The following is a 10,609-nucleotide window of genomic DNA, read 5'->3' as shown; positions in this document are numbered from 1 at the left end:
GAACCAGCACTCCTGAAAGAAAGGATACTGCAGAGACATGGCTTAGCCGCAGAACAGGGGATGTTTCCAGAATGAGATTTTCACTCTGCAGCGGATTGTGCACTGATATGAAACTTCCTGGCAGATTAAAACTGTGTGCCGCACCGAGTCTTGAAGTCGGGACCTTTGCCTTTCGCGAGCAAGTGCTCTACCATCTGAGCTACCGAAGCACGACTCACGCCCGGTCCTCACAGCTTTACTTCTGCCAGTACCTCGTCTCCTACCTTCCAAACTTTACAGAAGCTCTCCTGCATATCTTGCAGAACCAGCACTCCTGAAAGAAAGGATACTGTGGAGACATGGCTTAGCCGCAGACCAGGGGATGTTCCAGAATGAGATTTTCACTCTTCAGCGGAGTGTCCTCTGACTTCCATGCAGATTAAAACTGTGTGCCCGACCGAGACATGAACTCGGGACCTTTGCCTTTCGCGGGCAAGTGCTCTACCATCATTAGGTACCGAAGCACGACTCACGCCCGGTCCTCACAGCTTTACTTCTGCCAGTACCTCGTCTCCTACCTTCCAAACTTTTACAGAAGCCCTCCTGCGTATCTTGCAGAAATAGCACTCCTGAAAGAAAGGATACTGTGGAGACATGGCTTAGCTGCAGACTAGGGGATGTTTCCAAAATGAGATTTTCACTCTGCATCGGAGTGTGCACTGATATGAAACTTCCTGGCAGATTAAAACTGTGTGCCGCACCGAGACTCGAAGTAGGGACCTTTGCCTTTTGCGGGCAAGTGCTCTACCATCGGAGGCCACCGAAGCACGACTCACGCCCGGTCCTTACTGCTTTACTTCTGCCAGTACCTCGTCTCCTACCTTCCAAACTTTACAGACGCTCTCCTGCATATCTTGCAGAACCAGCACTCCTCAAAGAAAGGATACTGCGGAGACATGGCTTAGCCGCAGACCAGGGGATGTTCCAGAATGAGATTTTCACTCTTCAGCGGAGTGTCCTCTGACTTCCATGCAGATTAAAACTGTGTGCCCGACCGAGACACGAACTCGGGACCTTTGCCTTTCACGGGCAAGTGCTCTACCATCTGAGCTACCGAAGCACGACTCACGCCCGGTCCTCACAGCTTTACTTCTGCCAGTACCTCGTCTCCTACCTTCCAAACTTTACAGAAGCTCTCCTGCATATCTTGCAGAACCAGCACTCCTGAAAGAAAGGATACTGCAGAGACATGGCTTAGCCGCAGAACAGGGGATGTTTCCAGAATGAGATTTTCACTCTGCAGCGGATTGTGCACTGATATGAAACTTCCTGGCAGATTAAAACTGTGTGCCGCACCGAGCCTTGAAGTCGGGACCTTTGCCTTTCGCGAGCAAGTGCTCTACCATCTGAGCTACCGAAGCACGACTCAGGCCCGGTCCTCACAGCTTTACTTCTGCCAGTACCTCGTCTCCTACCTTCCAAACTTTACAGAAGCTCTCCTGCATATCTTGCAGAACCAGCACTCCTGAAAGAAAGGATACTGCGGAGACATGGCTTAGCCGCAGACCAGGGGATGTTCCAGAATGAGATTTTCACTCTTCAGCGGAGTGTCCTCTGACTTCCATGCAGATTAAAACTGTGTGCCCGACCGAGACATGAACTCGGGACCTGTGCCTTTCGCGGGCAAGTGCTCTACCATCATTAGGTACCGAAGCACGACTCACGCCCGGTCCTCACAGCTTTACTTCTGCCAGTACCTCGTCTCCTACCTTCCAAACTTTTACAGAAGCTCTCCTGCATATCTTGCAGAAATAGCACTCCTGAAAGAAAGGATACTGTGGAGACATGGCTTAGCTGCAGACTAGGGGATGTTTCCAAAATGAGATTTTCACTCTGCAGCGGAGTGTGCACTGATATGAAACTTCCTGGCAGATTAAAACTGTGTGCCGCAACGAGACTCGAAGTCGGGACCTGTACCTTTACGGGCAAATGCTCTACCATCTGAGCCACCGAAGCACGACTCACGCCCAGTCCTCACAGCTTTACTTCTGCCAGTACCTCGTCTCCTACCTTCCAAACTTTACAGAAGCTCTCCTGCATATCTTGCAGAACCAGCACTCCTCAAAGAATGGATACTGCGGAGACATGGCTTAGCCGCAGAACAGGGGATGTTTCCAGAATGAGATTTTCACTCTGCAGCGGAGTGTGCACTGATATGAAACTTCCTGGCAGATTAAAACTGTGTGCCGCACCGAGACTCGAAGTAGGGACCTTTGCCTTTTGCAGGCAAGTGCTCTACCATCGGAGGCCACCGAAGCACGACTCACGCCCGGTCCTTACTGCTTTACTTCTGCCAGTACCTCGTCTCCTACCTTCCAAACTTTACAGAAGCTCTCCTGCATATCTTGCAGAACCAGCACTCCTCAAAGAAAGGATACTGCGGAGACATGGCTTAGCCGCAGACCAGGGGATGTTCCAGAATGAGATTTTCACTCTTCAGCGGAGTGTCCTCTGACTTCAATGCAGATTAGAACTGTGTGCCCGAACCAGACTCGAACTCGGGACTTTTGCCTTTCGCGGGCAAGTGCTCTACCATCTGAGCTACCGAAACACGACTCACACCCGGTCCTCACAGATTTACTTCTGCCAGTACCTCGTCTCCTACCTTCCAAACTTTACAGAAGCTCTCCAGCATATCTTACAGAACCAGCGTTCCTGAAAGGAAGGATACTGCGGAGACATGGCTTAGCCGCAGACCAGGGGATGTTCCAGAATGAGATTTTCACTCTTCAGCGGAGTGTCCTCTGACTTCCATGTAGATTAAAACTGTGTGCCCGACCGACACACGAACTCGGGACCTTTGCCTTTCGCGGGCACGTGCTCTAACATCTGAGCTACCGAAACACGACTCACACCCGGTCCTCACAGATTTACTTCTGCCAGTACCTCGTCTCCTACCTTCCGAACTTTACAGAAGCTCTCCAGCATATCTTACAGAACCAGCGTTCCTGAAAGGAAGGATACTGCGGAGACATGGCTTAGCCGCAGACCAGGGGATGTTCCAGAATGAGATTTTCACTCTTCAGCGGAGTGTCCTCTGACTTCCATGCAGATTTAAAACTGTGTGCCCGACCGACACACGAACTCGGGACCTTTGCCTTTTGCGGGCAAGTGCTCTACCATCGGAGGCCACCGAAGCACGACTCACGCCTGGTCCTCACAGCTTTACTTCTGCCAGTACCTCGTCTCCTACCTTCCAAACTTTTACAGAAGCTCTCCTGCGAATCTTGCAGAACCAACACTCCTGTAAGAAAGGATACTGTGGAGACATGGCTTAGCTGCAGACTAGGGGATGTTTCCAGAATGAGATTTTCACTCTGCAGCGGAGTGTGCACTGATATGAAACTTCCTGGCCGATTAAAACTGTGTGCCGCACCGAGACTCGAAGTCGGGACCTTTGCCTTACGCGGGCAAGTGCTCTACCATCTGAGCCACCGAAGCACGACTAACGCCCAGTCCTCACAGCTTTCCTTCTGCCAGTACCTCGTCTCCTACCTTCCAACTTTTACAGTATCTCTCCTCTGTATCTTGCAGAACCAGCACTCCTGAAAGAAAGGATACTGCGGAAACATGGCTTAGCTGCAGACTAGGGGATGTTTCCAGAATGAGATTTTCACTCTGCAGCGGAGTGTGCACTGATATGAAACTTCCTGGCAGATTAAAACTGTGTGCCGCACCGAGACTCGAACTCGGGACCTTTGCCTTTCGCGGGCAAGTGCTCTAGCATCATTAGGTACCGAAGCATGACTCACACCCGGTCCTCACAGATTTACTTCTGCCAGTACCTCGTCTCCTACCTTCCAAACTTTACAGAAGCTCTCCTGCATATCCTGCAGAACCAGCACTCCTCAAAGAAAGGATACTGCGGAGACATGGCTTAGCCGCAGAACAGGGGATGTTTCCAGAATGAGATTTTCACTCTGCAGCGGAGTGTGCGCTGATATGAAACTTCGAGGCAGATTAAAACTGTGTGCCGGACCGAGAGTCGAAGTCGGGACCTCTGCCTTTCGCGGGCAAGTGTTCTACCATCGGAGGCCACCGAAGCACGACTCACGCCCGGTCCTCACAGCTTTACTTCTGCCAGTACCTCGTCTCCTACCTTCCAAACTTTACAGAAGCTCTCCTGCATATCTTGCAGAACCAGCACTCCTGAAAGAAAGGATACTGCAGAGACATGGCTCAGCCGCAGACCAGGGGATGTTCCAGAATGAGATTTTCACTCTTCAGCGGAGTGTCCACTGACTTGCATGCAGATTAAAACTGTGTGCCCGACTGAGACACGAACTCGGGACCTTTGCCTTTCGCGGGCAAGTGCTCTAGCATCATTAGGTACCGAAGCACGACTCACGCCCAGTCCTCACAGCTTTACTTCTGCCAGTACCTCGTCTCCTACCTTCCAAACTTTACAGAAGCTCTGCTGCATATCGTGCAGAACCAGCACTCCTCAAAGAAAGGATACTGCGGAGACATGGCTTAGCCGCAGACTAGGGGATGTTTCCAGAATGAGATTTTCACTCTGCAGCGGAGTGTGCACTGATATGAAATTTCCTGGCAGATTAAAACTGTGTGCCGCACCGAGACTCGAAGTAGGACCTTTGCATTTTGCGGGCAAGTGCTCTACCATCGGAGGCCACCGAAGCACGACTCACGCCCGGTCCTTACTGCTTTACTTCTGCCAGTACCTCGTCTCCTACCTTCCAAACTTTACAGAAGCTCTCCTGCATATCTTGCAGAACCAGCACTCCTCAAAGAAAGGATACTGCGGAGACATGGCTTAGCCGCAGACCAGGGTATGTTCCAGAATGAGATTTTCACTCTTCAGCGGAGTGTCCTCTGACTTCCATGCAGATTAAAACTGTGTGCCCGACCCAGACTCGAACTCGGGACTTTTGCCTTTCGCGGGCAAGTGCTCTACCATCTGAGCTACCGAAACACGACTCACACCCGGTCCTCACAGATTTACTTCTGCCAGTACCTCGTCTCCTACCTTCCAAACTTTACAGAAGCTCTCCAGCGTATCTTACAGAACCAGCGTTCCTGAAAGGAAGGATACTGCGGAGACATGGCTTAGCCGCAGACCAGGGGATGTTCCAGAATGAGATTTTCACTCTTCAGCGGAGTGTCCTCTGACTTCCATGCAGATTAAAACTGTGTGCCCGACCGACACACGAACTCGGGACCTTTGCCTTTCGCGGGCAAGTGCTCTAACATCTGAGCTACCGAAACACGACTCACACCCGGTCCTCACAGATTTACTTCTGCCAGTACCTCGTCTCCTACCTTCCAAACTTTACAGAAGCTCTCCAGCATATTTTACAGAACCAGCGTTCCTGAAAGGAAGGATACTGCGGAGACATGGCTTAGCCGCAGACTAGGGGATGTTTCCAGAATGAGATTTTCACTCTGCAGCGGAGTGTGCGCTGATATGAAACTTCCTGGCAGATTAAAAACTGTGTGCCGTACCGAGACTCCAAGTCGGGACCAATGTCTTGGTCCGGCACACAGTTTTTAATCTGCCAGGAAGTTTCAGTGTGTAGGTAATGAGTAAACTGCAAACCACATCATTTAAATGCAGCTAGAGAGAATTCCATTCTTTGATCTCTGCACTTTACTATTTTATTTTATTAAAACGAGGTGAAATCCCTTATCTTCTGTGGTTTCTAAGCTCAGTAATCGTATTTCTTGTCCATTTTTTAGGACAAAATCCTTCCGTTTTGGCTTTCTGGTGGTGAATATAATCATAATCTTCTTTTATCCTTGGGAAAGTAAAATATTTATTGCACCTACTGATTAGTCATATCATAATTACTACTACTGCAGTTTCCTACTAATACTACTTTGAAATGAGCAAAACGTTATGGAGATCTCTGTATTACAGACACCGTGACTTGGGCGTGTCATATACAGAGTGTCCCAGAAGGAACGGCCAGTATTTAGGAATATGTCAGGAACGATCATTGAAGCAAAAAAAAAAAAGTCTAGTAAACATGACCCCTAAATTGCATACCTTACGAGCACCAGTTCTGCTCCACTACTGTGAAACACATCTCTTCTACTGAACAAGTGCTCATAGATGTTAAGACAATGCATTTTAAAGGCCATATTTACTAGACAATTTTGTCTTGTTTTGCTCCATACTATCCTCTGCCAAACTATCGAAAATATAGATTGTCCCTGAATTCTGACCATTCCTCCTGGGACACTCTGCACACATATTATCAGCATATGAAAATAGCTCGAAATGTGTGTGTATTCTACACACTGATTGGCCGACATCTCCGGCGTTACCAAATTTACATAGCACCTGGGTGGGAAATATAGAGCCATGGAATCAAATACATTACCTGTCAAATAGCAAATACGTCAATGCACGCTGTGAGTGCACAAAGTGCATCTTACCAGTGTGATGAGTGTAAGTGGATGTTTGTGGTACTCACATAGGAGAAATTATTTTCCCTCTTTTGGCATATTTCGCTTTGCATCCACGGCAGCAACAATTTTTCAACACTGCTGTTACTAATGAATAAATGTGTAAAAACAGGACAAATAAGGGTAATACTACACGTTCAGTTTCAGTATAAAATGTATGCAAACAGCATTAAAATGGAGTCAGGTGACAATTTCTGTTGGTTCTCACTGTGTAGGTAATTTTGCACTGTGGAGACATGATTATTTTAATCTTACTTCAAATATTTTGTGGCCAAGTGTTATGTTTTTGATCTGTTTCGTTTTTATGTCTTATCAGATAACCCATGTCCAAATACACTCCTGGAAAAGGAAAAAAGAACACATTGACACCGGTGTGTCAGACCCACCATACTTGCTCCGGACACTGCGAGAGGGCTGTACAAGCAATGATCACACGCACGGCACAGCAGACACACCAGGAACCGCGGTGTTGGCCGTCGAATGGCGCTAGCTGCGCAGCATTTGTGCACCGCCGCCGTCAGTGTCAGCCAGTTTGCCGTGGCATGCGGAGCTCCATCGCAGTCTTTAACACTGGTAACATGCCGCGACAGCGTGGACATGAACCGTATGTGCAGTTGACGGACTTTGAGCGAGGCCGTAAAGTGGGCATGCTGGAGGCCGGGTGGACGTACCGTATTGCTCAACACGTGGGGCGTGAGGTCTCCACAGTACATCGATGTTGTCGCCAGTGGTCGGCGGAAAGTGCACGTGTCCGTTGACCTGGGACCGGACCGCAGCGATGCACGGATGCACGCCAAGACCGTAGGATCCTACGCAGTGCCGTAGGCGACCGCACCGCCACTTCCCAGCAAATTAGGGACACTGTTGCTCCTGGGGTATCGGCGAGGACCATTCGCAACCGTCTCCATGAAGCTGGGCTACGGTCCCGCACACCGTTAGGCCGTCTTCCGCTCACGCCCCAAAATCGTGCAGCCCGCCTCCAGTGGTGTCGCGACAGGCGTGAATGGAGGGACAAATGGAGACGTGTCGTCTTCAGCGACGAGAGTCGCTTCTGCCTTGGTGCCAATGATGGTCGTATGCGTGTTTGGCGCCATGCAGGTGAGCGCCACAATCAGGACTGCATACGACCAAGGCACACAGGGCCAACACCCGGCATCATGGTGTGGGGAGCGATCTCCTACACTGGCCGTACACCTCTGGTGATCGTCGAGGGGACACTGAATAGTGCACGGTACATCCAAACCGTCATCGAACCCATCGTTCTACCATTCCTAGACCGGCAAGGGAACTTGCTGTTCCAACAGGACAATGCACGTCCGCATGTATCCCGTGCCACCCAACGTGCTCTTAAGGTTAACATTGAGACCGTGATTGGTCAGATGAAAACACAGCGAGACAGTTTTTTTTAAACCAACTTCGGTAAATGGTCGTAATGAGAAGTTAAGAAGTGAGTTAGTTCCGAGACGGCGAGCTGGATGGCTGCTGCGCCGGCCGCCGCCGCCCTGACGCTGCCTAAACACCGACAAGGTAATGAACGCACGCGATGCCGGATTTTTGAGCGCATAAGGCTTCACTCAGAACTGCAGAAGTCTCATCTGTTACACCCTCTCTTTGCGCAATACTAGTGTCGATCGTCAATTAAAGCTCATGGTGTTCACATTTGCCACTTGAAGTAAAAATCTGAAACGCGATGATTTTTCTGTTATATAGTTATTGAGAAACCATATCAGCCACTGTAATTTACGACAAGTTAGATAAGTAATTAGACCATTTTGATAGTTTTCTCTTTTGTGAAACTTAATTTAAACCTAGATTATAGATGTTATATGGCATAGGTCATCCTTCGATCCATTGTAGAACTTGGAAACCCATTCAGGAAATATTCGTTCACAGTTCTGTTGAACGCAGTTGGTTTTTACCGACCTGTATTAAAACATTTCCATTTATCAATAGTGCAATTTATAAACAGTGTTTTGTGAGTAGAATAAAATTTCCAATGGTAAACTTAACTGCTTTTTCGACGTTATTTTACCAGCTAACTAAAAATAGGAAAGCCTTGAACCCCTTCCACTAAATTTAGTTAGTATTAAGATTCTTTTACAGGGAGTGCAGTGGAGCTGACGCTGAGATCATTTACTATTTGGTTATATCATCGCTTGTCTCACTGAACTCTTCTGAATTCTACATGTCATATGTGGTCTGGCGTCTCCTTACCAACAACAGGTCCCAGGTTTAAACTAGTCAATTCCCTAAAAAATACGCTCAGAGCGTCGTTGCGCGAAAGTGGTAGGGAGACACGATATAGAACAATCAGACACCACGATGAATGTTTAGACCCTGCATATGTGATTTGCATAAATGATGAACAGGAGCCAAACTATAAAACTTAAAATGTCATTTGGTAATATTTCTGGTTCAAATGGCTCTGAACACTACGGGACTTAAAATCTGAGGTCATCAGTCCCGTAGAAGTTAGAACTACTTAAACCTAACTAACCTAAGGACATCACACACATCCATGCCCAAGGCAGGATTCGAACCTGCAACTGTAGCAGTCGTGTGGTTCCAGACTGTAGCGCCTAGAACGCAATGTGCAATAACGGACAACAACTAACGTATTCTATGTGATCAAAAGTATCCGGATACGTAACTGAAAATGGCTCACAAGTTCGTGGCGACCTCCATCGGCAATGCTAAAATTCAGTATCGTGTTGGCCCACAATTAGCCTTGATGACAGCTTTGACTCTCGCAGGCATACGTTCAATCAGGTTTCTTGGGGAATGGCAGCCCGTTCTTCAAGGAGTGCAGCACTGAGGATAGGTATCGATGTCGGTCGGTGAGGCCTGGCACGAAGTCGGCGTTCCAAAACATCCCAGAGGTGTTCTGTAGGACTCAGGTCAGGACTCTGTGCAGGCCAGATCATTACAGGGATGTTATTGTCAGTTTACATTCCGTAGAAATATTGGAACACGTGAGGCAATACTGACCCTACGACTTATATTAGAAGCTAGATTAAGGAAAGGCGGACCTACGTTTCTAGCATTTGTAGACTTAGAGAAAGCTTTTGACAATGTTGACTGGAATACTCTCTTTCAAATTCTGAAGGCGGCAGGGATAAAATACAGGGAGCGAATGGCTATTTACAATTTGTACAGAAACCAGATGGCAGTTATAAGAGTCGAGGGACATGAAAGGGAAGCAGTAGTTGGGAAGGGAGTGAGACAGGGTTGTAGCCTCTCCCCGATGTTATGCAATCTGTATATTGAGCAAGCAGTGAAAGAAACAAAAGAAAAATTCGGAGTAGGTATTAAAATCCATGGAGAAGAAACAAAAACTTTGAGGTTTGCCGATGGCATTGTAATTCTGTCAGAGACAGCAAAGGACTTGGAAGAGCAGTTGAACAGAATGGACAGTGTCATGAAAGGAGGATATAAGATGAACATCAACAAAAGCAAAACGAGGGTAATGGAATGTAGTCGAATTAAGTCGGGTGACGCTGGGGGAATTAGGTTACGAAATGAGACACTTAAAGTAGTAAAGGAGTTTTGCTATTTGGGGAGCAAAATAACTGATGATGGTCGAAGTAGAGAGGATATAAAATGTAGACTGGCAATGGCAAGGAAAGTGTTTCTGAACAAGAGAAATTTGTTAAGATCGAGTATAGATTTAAGTGTCAGGAAGTCGTTTCTGAAACTATTTTTATGGAGTGTAGCCATGTATGGAAGTGAAACGTGGACGATAAATAGTTTGGACAAGAAGAGAATAGGAGCTTTCGACATGTGGTGCTACAGAAGAATGCTGAAGATTAGATGGGTAGATCACATAACTAATGAGGAGGTATTGAATAGGATTGGGGAGAAGAGAAATTTGTGTCACAACTTCACGAGAAGAAGGGATTGGTTGGTAGGACATGTTCTGAATCATCAAGGGATCACCAATTGAGTACTGGAGGGCAGCGTGGAGGGTAAAAATCGTAGAGGGAGACCAAGAGATGAATACACTAAGCAGACTCAGAAGGATGTAGGCTGCAGTAGGTACTGGGAGATGAAGAAGCATGCACAGGATAGAATAGCATGGAGAGCTGCATCAAACCAGTCTCAGGACTGAAGACCGCAACAACATTGTCGTGTAAACACTCCA

The sequence above is a fragment of the Schistocerca gregaria genome, chromosome 11 (genome assembly GCF_023897955.1).
Source record: "Schistocerca gregaria isolate iqSchGreg1 chromosome 11, iqSchGreg1.2, whole genome shotgun sequence".
Lineage (NCBI taxonomy): Eukaryota > Metazoa > Arthropoda > Insecta > Orthoptera > Acrididae > Schistocerca > Schistocerca gregaria.
Note: the sequence above shows the minus strand (reverse complement) of the source record.